This window comes from Echinops telfairi, unplaced genomic scaffold (genome assembly GCF_000313985.2).
Source record: "Echinops telfairi isolate 266 unplaced genomic scaffold, ASM31398v2 ScPeMD7_7;HRSCAF=31, whole genome shotgun sequence".
Lineage (NCBI taxonomy): Eukaryota > Metazoa > Chordata > Mammalia > Afrosoricida > Tenrecidae > Echinops > Echinops telfairi.
In genome coordinates this window covers 14,999,022-15,015,087 of record NW_022103904.1, presented here as the reverse complement: position 1 = coordinate 15,015,087, position 16,066 = coordinate 14,999,022, and the positions used below count along the sequence as shown (strand labels likewise).

Here is a 16,066-nt window from a genome sequence, read left to right as displayed (position 1 = left end):
TTTCTTATAGGATATTTTGCATAATTGGCGGAATCTGTCATTTCAAAGCAACAATTTATCTCCATTGGTTCTAAAAACTGCACGAAGAGAGGAATATTCTTTTGATGAACTCACCCACATCCACCACAGACCCCCAGACATCCACCGGTTTATCTCAGAAGTGATTTATCAAAGCAATCCTTGACAGCACAAAGGAAAAAAAAAATCACCTTTGAAATGTTCCCCTTTTCTCTCCTCTATCCTGCCTTAGGTCTGTGGCTCTGTTCTTTATAAAAGCATGACGTTTTAAATGGAGCTATTCAATCACGCTTTACTTCTATCATAAATCCCATTTCATGTTATTACATCCCTCTATCATCTCTTAAGTGAGACTCTAAACACCTTCTACCACCGTACCCATCCCCCCCAAAAAAAATCATTCCTCTTTTCTCTTTCAAGCCAGAATGAATCATGCACACAGAAAGCAAACCCATTGCCATTGGATTCTAATAGCCTATTTATACTATACTCCCTTGGTCGCTCTGACTTGGAACACATTCTGTGACACTAAGTTAGGGGGAATATGGTCGCCACGCCACACCCCGAAAGAAAAACCTACTTCTTGCAGACAGTTTACATGCCTGACCTGTTTATCACATACAGAAAAAAACACCGGGTTGCTGTGACGGCTCTTCAGAGGGAAGGACCTTAACCCCCAAATGAGCTCATTTTGTTGTTCCAGAACTACATCCTTTGTGAGGTGCAAGGATAGAAAATCCTTTGTGAAGCTGGCCTTATTATCATCAGATTATAAAGTGAACCGCAATCACCAGGTCTTTCTTCCACAAACCATCAATCTTCTGGTACTTAAAAACCGAATGCCCACAAAGCACACCGCACATACACAGGTATTTAACAAGCTTGGGTTTCCCGCATTTACCATCAAATGTTTGTGGATTCAAACGTTTTATAACAAGAACGACACGTGAACTCACAATCTAATTGTGCTAGTATTCATAAAAAGATATAGACCCAGAGGCAATAGATAGTGAATGACCTCCACAGGAGCCCAGATAACTCAATTTTGGCAGGGGGAAAGCAACTGCCCCAGAAGAAAGGTCAACTGCCTGGTTCTCTAACCACAGAAAAAGTTACCACATATACTCGCGTATAAGCTGACCTGAATATCAACCGAGGCACCTAATTTTACCACAAAAATGGCATTTAAATGCACTGGAAATCTCGGCTTATACACCAGTATATATAGTAAGTATGCCAAGTCAATAAAGTAAAGCCTGAGGAGTTACAATAGTCTAGTCCTCTGAAGCAGTCAAAGCAGACTCAGAAATAATTCTCGAGGGCAGTGATGCATGTGCCTAGAGCCCTCTGACCTATGAGAAATGTGTATGTGTTGAGGCCTTGAAATCTCAGTTACCTCGTGCTGCTCCAACAGGAATACCAGAGGTGGGCAGCTGTACCAAACCAGAAGTTTTAAGTTTCCGTTCAGAAGAGTAGTTCCACAGGAAGCCTTTCCTGTCTGCTTCAGGGAAGGTCCTTGCCTCCTTTGAACATCTGTGGGCCTGACATCGCTTGGCATCATTCTTCTGGGTCAACACAAAGATGCTGGGCCCACAGAACACACTCAGCTCTACACTCTTCTTTCATGGTAGAAGGCGTACCCTCTGATCTCTACTTGATCGCTTAATCTCTTTTTCTATCTCAAAAGGACCGACTCAACTGGCATAGCATAGTCCTAAGGACAGTGATCTAGATCCTACTCTAATGGGGACCTTAAAATTAAAAGCTGGTGAGCCACTAATTCTAGCCCCAATCTAAGAACAATTAGTTCATATGACACAGCCCTGCTGGATGCCCACTTTCATGAAGAGATCACTGAAAACAGGGGTGATACAGCAAAATGTGTCAAAGAAACTAGATGGTGCTTGACTCTCTGAAGTGAGAAGTCAACTAAGTCCACACGGAAGAAGCACACCAGCCTGTGTGAGCCAAGGCTTATAAATAATAAAACCCAAATCCAAAAGAGGGAATGGAATCAGGGCTTAAACTGTGAAGGGCTTAAACTGTTTGCAGAAGACCATGGGTGACAAGGAAAGCCCACAGTCCCTTCCAAGGATCGGCGCATGTGGATGAACCCTCCGGTGAATACCCTTTGGCCAAAGTGGAGGGATATGAATAGTCTTGCTATCATAGAGAGCATTGTAAAGCAGACTGTGGCAGAAGTAGTTAGCTGATCTCCCTTTTGGGCCCATTTTATAGTGATTTTAGTTTAAAAAAAATAATTAAAATGGAGGGGAAATATGTGGATTAATAAGCCTCTTCCCCTCTGAGCAGAGATGTGAATGCCTTGCTATAGTGCAAAGTGCATTGGAAAGTAGGGATTACTGCAGTTGCAGTTAGGTTACAATGGAGCACCCTATAAATTGACTTTATTCATGATCCATTTAAGTTTCTAGTTTTTAGTATTTTCTGATCGCTTTTCAGTTGAGGTTTTTCTGTTTTGTTATTATTGAGTTTTTGGTTCTTGTTTATTTTTGTGTACAATGTTCTATACATGAAATCCAGGATAGGTACATCTGTAGAGACAGAAACTGGATTAATGGTTCCTTGGGGGTATGGTAAGAGAGGTTAGGGGGAAAAGAGGAACTAGTAATAATGAGTACAAGAAAGGGGGGAAAAAGGTTCTAAAATTAATTGACAGTGGTGATGATTGTACAATATGATTGAAGTCTTAATATGACTGAACGATTGAATTATATGATATATGGATTGTTGGAAGAAAAAAAAAAGCTTGTGACCATCCATCTAAGATGTAAATATTGGTCACTCCCTATCCTGAGGAAAGAAGCGTAATAGAAAGTAAAGACAGACACAGGGAATCAATTAATCCAACAGGCCACGCAAACATTGGCCTCCACAATCCTGAGACAAGAAGAACTAGAGGGTCCCTGGCTACCACCCCGAGCTGCCTTGACTTCCTGACTTCTCCCATTAGGAGGCAGGAACAACAGATAGGCAGAGACAATGGTCCTTGTCACTCTTCAGGTCTGGAGTGGAACTCAGCCCCTTGTTATAATATTCAGCCATTTAAGGTCAAAAGACCAGCAATTGCTGAAGAACAACGGACAGAGGGTTAGGAAAGAAGTAGAAAAATGAACCATACACTGAGGGAATGGCAAGGTATGAGATGAAATGACATGTGTATGAACTGTTGAACAAAAAACAGATGAGCTGTTCTGTGAATCTTCACCTAATTCAAAATAAAAAGCTTAAAAAGAGAAATGGACCTACAACACAACCTAATCCTATTAAGGTGTATCCTGCCACATTAACAACGTAAGAATTTAAAACCCATGGAATAATTAAATTACATCTGATCACAAAATGGAAGATAACTACATAATATTAAGCATCACAGCACACATTGAGAAGGAACAATTCATTGTTACATAATCCTCCCTTTTTGCTCCCCGAAATGTTGTGTCCTTGACACATGCAAAATACGTATTCCATTATATCTTCCCAAAAGTCTTAAGTCAACTTCAAGTTCAAATTCTGTGCTGAAGCAAAATTCTTCTTTATGTATGAATCCAAAGTACAAGTTTTCTGCTTCCGAAGTTCAAGGTGAGCTTTTCAATACAAGTGGAGGTAATGAGAGGAAGAAGTGGGGATGGCAGGTATCAAGCAAGTCAAAACTCAGCAGAACAATTCACAAACTCTCTCAAAGCTTACACTCCTCTCTCTAGACCATCTAGTAGCCCTGCCCTCCAGCCTGCATGCCAGCTATGCTCTCTAGAATCTGGTTGGAGACCCCTCATCCCTGGACTTCAGTTCGGCCTGGGCAACTGGAAGAGCAACTCTGCTTTCAGGTCTTTGGATGGCCCAATTCTCCTAGTCCAAATGAGTAGTGACTAACCCAGCAGGCCCTATTTTTCTGCTTCACGGGCATAGCAGCCCCCACTTTGGAGAGCGGATCTGGCCCCCTCTTCCCCTTATTCAGCCAGCTGCACATTCCAGAAACACACTGGTGAAAATCTGACTCTTGGAAACCTAGAAGATAGCTGTTGCAACCTCTGGAACCCAGGAGCAGGCTATGATTTCATCCTTAAGACCACAGAAATCATGATCTGACCCTGTGAGACTGAGGCATACGTGTTTCCCATGGGCCTTGTTTCTTCTGCTTCCTGGGTCCAAGCCTCTTCGCTCCTCAGGCCTCCTGGGAGGGACCAGCCTCTGCCCTGCTTGGGCAAGTCTCTTTAGCTCTTCCAATAAGGGGCACAGGCCCACACTGTAGCAGTTAAGCCTTAGCCTGCAGGTACTCAGCTCTTTTGCTCCCTAGGTAGGTCTAGGTAACTCCACTGGCAAGTGACCAAAGGCTTCAATCTGGGGGGTTGGCTCCCACATGGTCTTACACTGGGTCTGGTTCTGCTGCCACTGCTTCTCAACCACGGCTTCTTGCAGGTTACACCAACTCTGAAATTATAGCCCTACTCACGTCCTTTTGATGGACCAGATTGCCTTTGGGGTCCTTAATTCCACCAATGGCCACTTTGAGCTCGTCAAGGCAATCTAGGCTTTTAATATTAGGCATCTTTAACATTTTTTTAGTTTCCACTCTTTACCCAATTCCAAACCCTGTCCACGGTTCAGTGTTTGTTACAGTGGCAGCCCATTCTTGGCCATCTCCACGTGTCTTGGCATCAATCGTCCCCTGGATCTTAGTTATCTAGTGTTACTCTAACAGAAATAACACGAAGTGGATGGCTTTCACAAATATTTGTTCTCACCATTTAGGAGACTAGAAGTCCAAACTCTGGTGAGAGCTCCAGGGGAAGGTCCCTGTCTCCTTTCAGTATCTGTGACCCCAGTGTCCCTTCAAAGGCTCCATGTATTTTGGCATCGATATCCTCCTAGGACTAAGAATCTTCAGGCAGTGACTGTTAATCAAATGCAGGAAGATCACAGGCCAGTGGGTAGAAAGTCTTGTGGATCCAGTGGTGGTGGAGGTGGTGGAAGCGTCTCAGCACTGGCAGGGGTCTCCATGTGGCTCCTCTAGCTCCACGGTTCTGGCTCCATCAGCATAGCTCCATGTGTCTTGTCAGCAGGAAGACGAAGCAGAGAGAGACAGTGTGCCTGGCCTCCAGTGAGTTATTTATCTCTGCTGCAGCTCCAAATGAGGCCATCAAGCTGTGACCTCATTGACAGACTAGACTCTCCCCCTTCTTCAAGTTGACAGTAGATGGTGTAACTGCCACAATAGCCTTGGACCCAAGGACCATACTCCACTTTGGGCTCTTCTTTCTTGGTGATAGAACATCCCTCTGACCTCTGCTGACTTATTTAATCTCTTTTATATATTTCAAAAGAGATTGACTCAAGATACAACCTAATCTTATAGACCACATCCTGCCTCTTTAACATAATTTCTAATATGATGTGCTGATTTAATTAATGTTCTCTATTTTACTGCTAAGTTCTACTATCCACTGCAATGGCTACACAGAAACTCACAGACAAAATTCATGACTAAAGAGTATCAAGCAAGTTGACAAGTTGTAATGCCAGTGGAAAATGCTCAGGGTAGTTGTTTATCAGGATAGGTTACAAAATTTCAAGTTTACTAATAAATACCTAAAAGGGCATGTACCATGCTGCTGTACCCAAAGGCATCCAAGTCAAAATCTGTGGCGCAGTAAATCCAGCTCCCTGAATTAACTACCCAAACGAACCCACTCCAGTCAGCCTCGGCCCAAAAGCACCTACTCTACTTCCATGGGTCAGCAAGTCCAACTTCCCCAATTAGTGCCCAAAAGCACTCCAGCACAGAAGCACTCAGCTTTTCTGGTGCTGTGGGTTGAGAAGTCCATCCCTCTGTTCCGTGCCTGACTCCTGGTTCTGCTGCTGCTCCTCTTCTGCTATGGCTGTCTTCTGGACCCAGGAGAGTCACTGCACAGGGGTCTCTGGTCCAGAGGACACATTCCAGTGTTGGCTCGCTGGTAAAGAGATCCTTCCTTCTACTTCTCAGAGGGCTCATTTTATACACAGCAGATGGCATTCTTGGGAAGCCTGTTTGTTATTACTCCAGGATAAATCCTACCAGTATGTTCTCCCACCTTCTTACCAGATCCGTGCAGGAAAAGGTCATTTGGTGGTAGTTGAGAGACTTGGGCTAGAAAAGACACATTAAATACCGTATATACTCGAGTATAAGCTGACCCAAATATCAGTCAAGGCACCTAATTTTACCACCAAAACTGCATTAAAAATGTGCTGGAAAACTTGGCTTATACACAAATATATACAGTAATTCACGGCTGCGGCAGACTGTTTCATCGCCATCATTTAAAAAATTTTTTTGTAAACACCTCACTGTCACCAAGTGGACAAGACCCAATAGGACAGAGCTGAACTGGCCCTGTGAGTTTGATGGATTATAACTCTTTATCTAAGTAGAAAGGCCCATCTCAGTCCCTAGGAGCAGCTGGTGGTTATGAACTGCTGACCTTGCGGGTAGCAGCCCAAGTAGTAACCACTACACCACCAGGGGATTTACAACGGAGAGGATAATTACAAAACACTGAGGATCATGGCCCAGTCAAGGTGATGCCTATTGTGAAACGAGACAATTCAATCCATAACACCTGTCCACTGCCTCCACTTGATATGGGCATTTCTTTCCTGATCACTCCTACCCTGACTCTGTTTCAGCCCCAATTTAGATTACCACAGACTCACAGCTGAACCAGAATCCCAGCAACTCAGTAGCTCGAATCCCAGAAGAAAGCTAAAAAGAACACTGTGTCTCTCCGAGCCTAGAAAGCACAGATGTCGGTAAAGGAGCAAACGACTGATGCATGCTCCAACAGATACATTTTAAAACAGAATTGTTAATAAAAGATGTCAGACAAGAAAAATGGATTGCCTTTATATAACATTCTAGGAAATGCAGGTGAATCTTCTAGTGCCCAAACAATTTAACATCTCTGTACTTTGTGTCTTGTGCCTTGTTGTTCTGATCTTTTAAAATAGGGGAGAAATAGCATCTACTTATAGCATTATTGTGAATTTCTTAGAATGGGAATTAGCATATATAAAGGGCAATTAATATTAGCTATCATTAACATTGTTGTCATTTATATTATTTGCTCTGGGCTCTCCACAACCTGCACATGCATATAGCACTTACTCTCTGCATAATTATCTACTTCCTGTTGGCAGGAATCAATAGTGGCAAGTGTCATTAACCATGTTCCTGAAAGGTAGGGCTTTATAGGAAGGTTGTGGCTGAGCTGAGACAGCTGGATGATGATCTCTATGATTTAGTCTAAACACTATACTAATTTTTTTTTCTTGCAATAAATTTTGTTTACATTTAACTTGGAGACTATCAATGTTTAAAATCACCAGAGCCCGATCAATAATACCTGTTATTTATCCCTAAAAGCTCAGATACTCAAAGCTGTCAGAAACTGACCAACACTTATTAGTATTTTCATTTGATTTCTGCGCTTTTGAGAAAGTCTCGTTATCACCAAAAAACAAGGTACCAAATTTCTTAAGTAGTTACAAGTCAGCAATCAGATTTCTCAATTCTAAGAAGTAATGGCAAGAAACAGCTGGGCTTTTGAATCTGAAGACTGTTGATAAGTTGACAATGTACAAGGAAGTGACTAGTTATTAGTTATCAGAGCATTACTGAACAACCCCCAGGGGACACTTAGTTCCCGTTCAAGGTAATGGGAACAGTTCATGGTGATATTTGAAAAGCATGAGCATTTTTAATATCACTGAGCTATAAATGTGAAGACTGTGAAATTGGTAAATGTGCTGTCTATAAATTTGCCACAATGAAAAGGAATTAAAAGAGAAAGAAGCTTGATTTTTCCTAATTCAGTGCTGAAGGTTTAAAAAAATTGTATACTTTACTTTTAAAACATTGGTATCCTAATAGGTATTGATAGAATTCTGACCGTTATATTTTTGGTTTTTGGCTATATCTCATAAGAAGTTAAGTATTAATCCCTCCCATCGGGCTCCTTAGAATAAGTGGGGGGTAAAGAGGAACAGTGAGGGATGCTCCAAAGTCCAAACGACTCTGCTATCCACTGTCCACAACTCCAGCACCCCAAGGCTGCAATCCTATGGAAAGCTCTACACATACTAAAGCACACTTCGACATTAACCATTTCTCTCTCTGCCACTGACGGACTCCTCTCAAAGACTCTTGTTTTAGTTCAAAGGACGAGGCTTTAACTATTAGACACCAGACAGAAAAGACATTCTTAGGAGACCATCTTTCTACTAGAGATAAGGTCCATGCAGGCAGTGGCTGTGCCCTTGTCGAGCACAGGACCTCCAGCAATGGGTACCAAAGGGTGTTCACTAAGGATTTATGAAATGACTAGAAATGTATGAGGAGATAAGAGAACCAATCCACAATGGTTTCAACCAAATATGGTATGCAGTGTATTCTAGTTAACAGACTTTAACTTCAGATCAAGTTTGTTTCTTTAAGCCCCGGTTCAACAAGGATGCCCATGATGCCACCCAGGCCCACAAACAGGTTCAGCACTGCCTTTCGGAGAAGACACACATTCCAGGCTTTCCACGGGAGTGACAGGAGCATGGAGTCTACAGATCTTTACCCGCCCCTGACACCTGGCTAGCCAGGGTTAAGGGTGTAATGTACAGATATGGTCAGAATAAAATTATCTGTGTTTTCAAACTTCTAATACTATCTTAGACTCATCCTCAGAGAACCACATCATGAGAACAGTCAAGGTTGTTTGGATATCACAGGGAAGAAAACAAGAGTATATTAAGTCCAGAAGCAAGCAAACCCAAACAGCATAGTGTTCCCCCTTGATCACCCCCATTGCCCAATAATCCCCCAGACCTCAATAACCCCAGCCTCCAAAATTCAGCAGATGATGACCACATTTACTTGATAAGAATGAGAGGTTTACATTGAATGCATGAGAAAAGGTGGGTGGGCTTAAAACGTTTGAAAATTCCATCCCTAGCGCAGTATCTGGAGGGCGCCAGGCCTTAATCAGCAAAAACAATAACAACAGTAATGCACAGCTACCAAGTTGACTCACTGCTGCGTCAAACTCCTGAAATAAAGTGATAAGCACCACAGAGCCCGCTCTTAACCCTCAGATAACAGAGGGGACAACTTCACCCTGCTGTGTTTTCCATATCGGAAACCCCTACTCCTTAAGCAGCCATGAAGAATTCGATTTCAAGCCTGAAACAGGAGGATTAACTGTGAAACTAGGTTTCATTTCAACCTGTGTCCATGCCAAGAGCTTCCTGAGTAGGCTCTCAGAATTCAGAGGCACATGCCTCTGTAGAACTCCCTTCAAACAAAAAGCCTAGAAAGACGAAGGACAAGAAGTCTAGGGTGAGTTAGGTAAGTCAAGAAATGGGGGGTAGAAAGGTGCTGGAGCTTAGTTTTCATTTTTCAGATGTGTCTCTTCAACACTGTAAATGTTTGCCAAAAAAAAAGCCCACACCTTAATGAATCTCAGGAACACTGGTAATGAACTCATTGTTGTAGAGGAAGGCTCTCTGGCAGCACAAAGCAGCAGGTGGGTCCCCAGGATGATGGCGTTCTCAACACTGAAACATCACACTGAAGCCCACACTAGCCGAGTCACTTTTCTTCAGCACAAAGGCTTGGCTTACACTTCAGGGAAGGCACACCATCTAAAAACAAGCAGCTCAACTCAGAAATGAGACAGAGTTCCACAGCAGCAGAGGTCTGAGAAGCTGAAAACGTGGGACAATGACCATGGAAGGGGAAAAATAAGAGGCAAAGCTGTCCCTTTGATGACTTAGGTATGTCTGATGCATGGCATGATCTTTTCAATCACCTTATACGCATGCGTATCCAGACAATAAAAAAGAAACATAGAACAATCGGTGTATTTTAATTGTGCTGTTATTAAGGAACACTGAATAGACTGTGGGTTTCTAGAAGAATGAATCTCAACGCTCCTTACAAGTGAGGATGGCAAGAGCCCGGCATGCTTCTTGGATACGTCATCGGGGAAGACTGATTGCTGGAAAAGGACAGCAGGGTGGCTAAAGAGAGGACTACGTGGCACTGAAGGAAACTCTCAACAAGCTGGATGGCTCCAGAAGCTACAAGAGCGGGCACCAATAACTCAAATAGCATGGAGGTGGTGCCAGGAAGGGCACCCTTCCATTCTGTCGTACACGAGGTCTCCGTGAGTCAGAGCTGGCTGGATGGCAACTGACAACAATAGCTACACAAAGGTGAAGATCAGTCATGGAGCCATTACTCTAACTATCCATCGCTCTCCTACTTGACTGGTCGTGCACATCTTTTGTGAAGTGCCATAGATAGGGTACTCCTGTTACTACCTCCATTCATCTGAGCTGGGAGAGAATGTGGAGGTCGAAAAACAGTCCTCCAATCTGTACAACCTGTCCCACCCAAAGTAAGGTGAACGTCTGAGGGCTGGGAGAGGAAAGGTTGAGGGTTCATTTGAAATGAACGTCTCTCAGTATGACTTAGAGCTCAGCAGACAAGAATCTGGGGTGACTGTTTCTAGCCAACCCCCCACGGCACTCTCTACTAAGGGTCCCTGACTCATGTGGGGGCAGAGGAAATATGTCTAGATGAGAACCCTAGACAAAAGTCATCTTTTATGTTATCTATCCAGAGAAAAGGCAAACCTTCCAGTAAGGTACGTGGATTATATGCCAATGAAACTATCAAAAAAACCTTCCAAGACGTCCTTTTTTCATTTAGAATAGGAAAGGTTCAATGCTAACAACATCGAGCACAGAGTCACGCCCAGTCTTTGATTGCTCAGTGAATCCAGTCAACAAAATGTGTGACTCATACCTGATACCTTCTGTTCTATATGATGGACGGTTAAGGGGTAGTACAAAGAAGTGAAAATCAGCAACAAGTTGTCATCGAGCAGATGAGGCGCAATGACCCCACAAGTGTCAAGCGTAGAACTGTATCTTGTAAGGTTTTCATGGCTGGTTCAAGCCTTTCTTCAAAGGCACTCTAAGTAGACTTGAACCACTAATCTTTCAGTTTGTAGCCAAGCACATCAATCACATGGTTAACCCCCCCCCCAAAAAAATCAAAGGACACCCCCCAAAAAGAAAGGGTGGCTCTATGAAGGCAAATGTAAAACAAAAAGAAAGGGAAAAATACAAAGGGAACCCTACATAGCAGTCACAAGGACAACAGGCTGGGGGCTCCAACCTCCTGCTCTTCCTCCATGGCTTGCTTGCCCAGGGTCTCACAGCCAATAGCTATCCCCCAGCCAGTAGGGAAAATGCTCCTACGGGCATATCTCCAGGGAGAGTGTGCCAGCCTTAACTCTCTGCCGGCAGCCCCAGTAGGCAGGCCCGACTATTTCCTCTGATCCACTGCAGCCTGACTTACTGGAGTGCACGAAGCAAGGCTGTCTCAGGCTGAAGGACTGAGTGGAGGAAGCTCCTACATCTGTTCCCAGGACCCTTCTTGTGTGCCCCCCATTGTTTTCATTTAAGACAGGGGCAGACTGAGACATGGCCATGTGATAAGGGATATGCCACACAATGTATGGGTCTAGCCCCCTACTTCTACTCTGTTCTAATCTATCTTCCAAAATCACTTTAAGGAATTACTATGTTTGGGTATGCATGAACCAGGAAGCAGGCGCCTGACTGAAAACAGGGAGCCTCAGGGTTGTTTGCACACCCAGAGAGTCTGCAGAGCCTGCACAAGCACAGCCTAGGTGCTCTGCCCTCATCGAACAGCACGATGATCTAGAAAAGAACAGCAGAAGAGAGGGAAGAAACCGACAGCGATGGCAGTTTTCTGTTGGAAACAGAATACATGATCTATGCGGTGCCACTAAAGACGTGTGTGTAGCCATCTCACCTTAGCCCACACGTCGCAAAGGACTCCCTTGCAAAGAAAAGCAGTGCCAGTCAAATCAGAAGCCTCACTTACCTGTCAAGATTTTGAACCACGAGGCTCCCTCTCACGAAGAGCTGGCTTGTCCCGGCTTGACTGAGAAGACCCCACTGAGACCTGGACTGCCAATCACAGGGAAGCCTCCGCTCCCTTGTCCTTCCTCCTGCTCAGCATCTTGGCCAACTGCAAAGCTGAAAAATCAAAACAGCCATCACTGGAATGGTATTAAAGTTATATAAATATAATTCTTATGTTTCGTACTCTTATCTAAAATTTGCAGTACAAGCTTAAGAGGTTTTTTTGGTTTGTTTTGGTCTTTTGATGTTGTTTTGTTTTTCTCTTTTCCAAATGAGGTCATTTAAAAGACTCTGGGAAGACTACAACTAGAAAAAAAGTTGCAGGCAACAAGAAATAAGGTTCCAGCTGCCAGGTCAATGGACTACAGGGACAAATGCTGGCAAAGGGACTAGAGGAACACAGGAAGGATGCCCCGGCCTTCAGCACGCCGCCTGCAGCAAGCATATGTTCCCTTTTCCCACAGCCCCTCCTCCAGCTTGCCAGGCAAGCTTTTCCTAGAATTCCGGCTCAGCTCAGAGGCCCCACCCCCGCCAAATGGCCACAAAATCCCCACGATGCTTCACATTCCGTCTCATGATCAGCCACCAACCGTGTGGGCTCTATTCTCAATGAAGGCTTGGTTTGGCAAAGAACAACATTGTTTTTAAGGCTACAATGTTCTAAGGGAGGTGTGCAGAATCTGATACACCTAAAGTACAATCCTATGACAATACAGTCTCAAAGCACTATTCTAGGTGCGAGATCGAGTGTACCCAAAACCAAGCCCTGCTCAGCTAACCACAGGCGCGTCAGCTAACCGGACAACTCACTGGACTTCACACTGAGGATTTCAGCAAGCCACCCTGGAATATCAATAAAGCAGTCCCAGTGGTGTAGTGGTTACACGTCGGGCTGCTAAACTCAAGGTCAGCAGTTCGAAACCACCGAAGACGGGATCTCTACTCTAGTGATGGCCGTTTTGATCTCTAAAAAGCAACCATCTCAGAAACTCACAGGGTCAGTTCTACCCTGTCCTAAAGGGTCGCTGTGAGTCAGAAATGACTCAATGGCAGTGGATTTGGTTTCTGGTCTTGTGTTGCACAAACAGTTAAGCTACCAGAGAACTACTCTACAGGACAGCAGTTCAAACCCAACCAGAGATGTCTCAGAAGAAAGTCCAGAGCAATCTGCAGCCATGAAAACCCAATACAGTGCACTGGAGTGGCCATGTGTATGTTAGGTGTCTTCATGCCATTAAGTTTTTATATGTATAAATGAGGTGCACACGCAAAATAGTAGGTCGATTAGCATAGAGCAAGGACTCGATAAAAACCAACATTACAACTGTTAGTCATAATTGGAAAAATACTGCCAAGATCTATTATGTCCTAGCTGGCCTGGCCCTACTGTGATGTAGGAAGCTCTCTGGGATAGAACTTATTTCTTGGTAAATAACATATCCATAAATTGCATTTTCCTAATTATTACACAGTAAAAATAAAACCTGTAACTGCCTCCTACCTAACCTGAAAGATATCACAGACAACAAATATACGCAGTACTCATATGCAGATATCAATATAGCCATTATAGAAGTTCTTACAGGGCACACAAGCTCAAAATGCAGGCGTGGGAACCAGAGAATTCAACTTCTTATACTGACACCACCTGATCACTGCTTAATGATATCTGGCAAACTAACAGATTCACTGGACCAGCTCTATCATCAAAATTCAAATAGTATCTCCTGAATAAGACTTATATGGTGAGCAAATGAAATCAAGCATGCCCAGGCTTATGACAGGGCCCAACACAGAGAAGGCATCAAAAAAATCCTAGGTAAAGTGAACTATTACATGCCAAGCACTCCCTCAGAGTCAGAAGCAAAACACATCAACAATAAAGCTTACTGGCATTTAAAGAGGCAGCTCATGTTTTTAGAATCAAAAGATGCGTAACACACAATATTTGACCACTCAAAGCTGAATACTACCTATATCTAGAAAGATTTGTAAAAATGCATGCTTTAGCCCACTCAAAGGTTTAAAGTCCACGATAATGATTATGCCAAGTTGAGGCTGTCTAAATCCTAGCAGCTATATTGACAATTAAGGAGTCCCGTGGCTCAATGGTGAAGTGCTCATCTGTTAACAAAATATTGGGAGTTCGAGTCCACAAGCTTCCCTGCAGGAGAAATGTCCCAACGAGCTGTTCCTGGAAAGATTATTAGCTTGGAAACCCTGCTGTCCTAGAAGGTCACTATGAGTCAGAAGTGATTCAACAGAGGAAGAAATTGAAAATTAAAAAGAACAGTCTCAGCACACATGATCAAACCAGTATGAGAGTCTTTGAAATGACAGTGAGTCATAACACTGGAAAATGAATTTATGACCACCTGTCTCCTCCTTCCTCGTGGCCAATCGGAATGCCCTGCTACCACTTCCAAAGCCCATCTTCTTTAGGCTTCTGACTTCAAATGGCACAGCCACACTAGGCGGTCTGCCCTTTGCCAGGGGTGCAGGAAGTTCCCCCATAATGGAAATAGAGCAAAATGACTTATTGGCTAATCACCGCTTCTTCTATGTTCGTCGAGTTTTAAGAAAATTTAGAGTCAACTTTAAAGTAGAACAAGCAAAGCCAAACCATCGATTCCTCCAGCGCAGACAACAAGCTTCGCACACGGATGAGAAACTGCTCGTTCCCGCGTCAGAGAGAGCTCTCCACTGCTGGCCGCTGAGGCACGAGGGTATTCATCATGCAGACTTGGAAATGTGAGGTCTTCATGAATTTACTAATTGAGCGAAAGTAAAGAACGTCTGACTTTAGTCCCCAAATATTTCAAAAACAAAGGGCTTCCTTATCTTAGTTTGGAATCTCTGTTATCTTCTAAGATTCCTGAGTTTCCCTTCTGCCTAGTTCTCTCAGACTAAATGTTTAGAGTATTCACAGTGACTATTTAGACACTCAACAAATCCCAACTTCCTTGACGAGAAGATTCAGCCTGTGAACCTGGCCAGGGGTTGCTGCTGTCTGGTGCACAGTACACCGTAAGTACAACAGAACAAAACAGTGCCCCCTTCCGCACCATCCACAGTCATTGTTAGGTTTCAATCTACTGTTGGGACCAGCGGGAATGCATCTCCTTGAAAGTCTTCCTCTTTTTCACGGAGGACCCTTTCCTCTACAAAGACATCCTTCTCCAGAGATGGGGCCCTCCTGATAACATGCCCCATGTTCCCATTTGCAAGATACAAAGTCTCACCATTCCCTCCCCTCTCCAAAGGAGCTTTCTGGTGGTACTTCCAGCAGCCCTGACCTTATTCAATATTCAGCACCAACACCAGAATTCAAAGGCAGCAACTTTTCTTTGGTTGTCCTTACTCAGTCCAGCATCACATGTAAATCCTATGGTGACTGAAAATACCATGGTTTCCACCAGGCACACCTACGCTTCAAAGTGACAGCGTTGATCTTAAACTCGTTAATAAGCTCTTTCTTAGCAGATTGGCCCAATATAATTTCCTGCCTGCTGCTTCCATGAGAACTGATTGTAGATCTAAGAAATGAAATCCGTGACAACTTCAATCTTCCCTTCACTTATCATGGTGCTGGTTACTGGTCCAGTTCTCGTTACACTGAGGTGTACTCTGTAGGAAAGGCTGTCTTCTTTGTTCATCAGTCCTCCTCACTTTTAGCATGTAAACGTGTGTCATCTGCACATCACAAGTTGTTCATAAGTCTCCTTCCAGTTCTGATAATACATTATTCTTATGTGGTCCCATTTCTTGGATTATTAGCTCAGCAAACAGATTGAGTTAAGTATGGTGAAAGAATACAACCTGATGTATGATTTTAAACCAATTGCTTCTTGGGTCTATGTACTCCCTGCCCGCCCCCCCCACCCAAATCAATGCCATCAAATCCATGCTGACACACAGCAACTCTACAGAATAGAGTAGAACTGCCCCTTTGGGTTTCTGAGAAAGTTTAATTTTTTCCCTCTGTGTGGCTGGGCAGGTTCAAACCACTCTCATTTGCTGCTCAATATGCAGCCTGCTG

General features: G+C 43.7%; 1 protein-coding gene across 2 annotated transcripts in view; it reads right to left on the bottom strand.

Annotated features, from left to right (window-relative positions):
• Positions 1-14,713, bottom strand: part of GRB10 (growth factor receptor bound protein 10) — a 254,495-nt gene extending 239,782 nt beyond the window's left edge. For both annotated transcript variants that reach the window (XM_004708038.3, XM_045286355.1), the window contains exons 1-2: positions 14,651-14,713; positions 11,987-12,141 (exon numbers count right to left, since the gene is read on the bottom strand). The gene's annotated coding sequence lies outside the window, so the exon portion shown is untranslated. The remainder of the gene's footprint in view (positions 1-11,986; positions 12,142-14,650) is intronic.
• Positions 14,714-16,066: the final 1,353 nt, after the last annotated feature.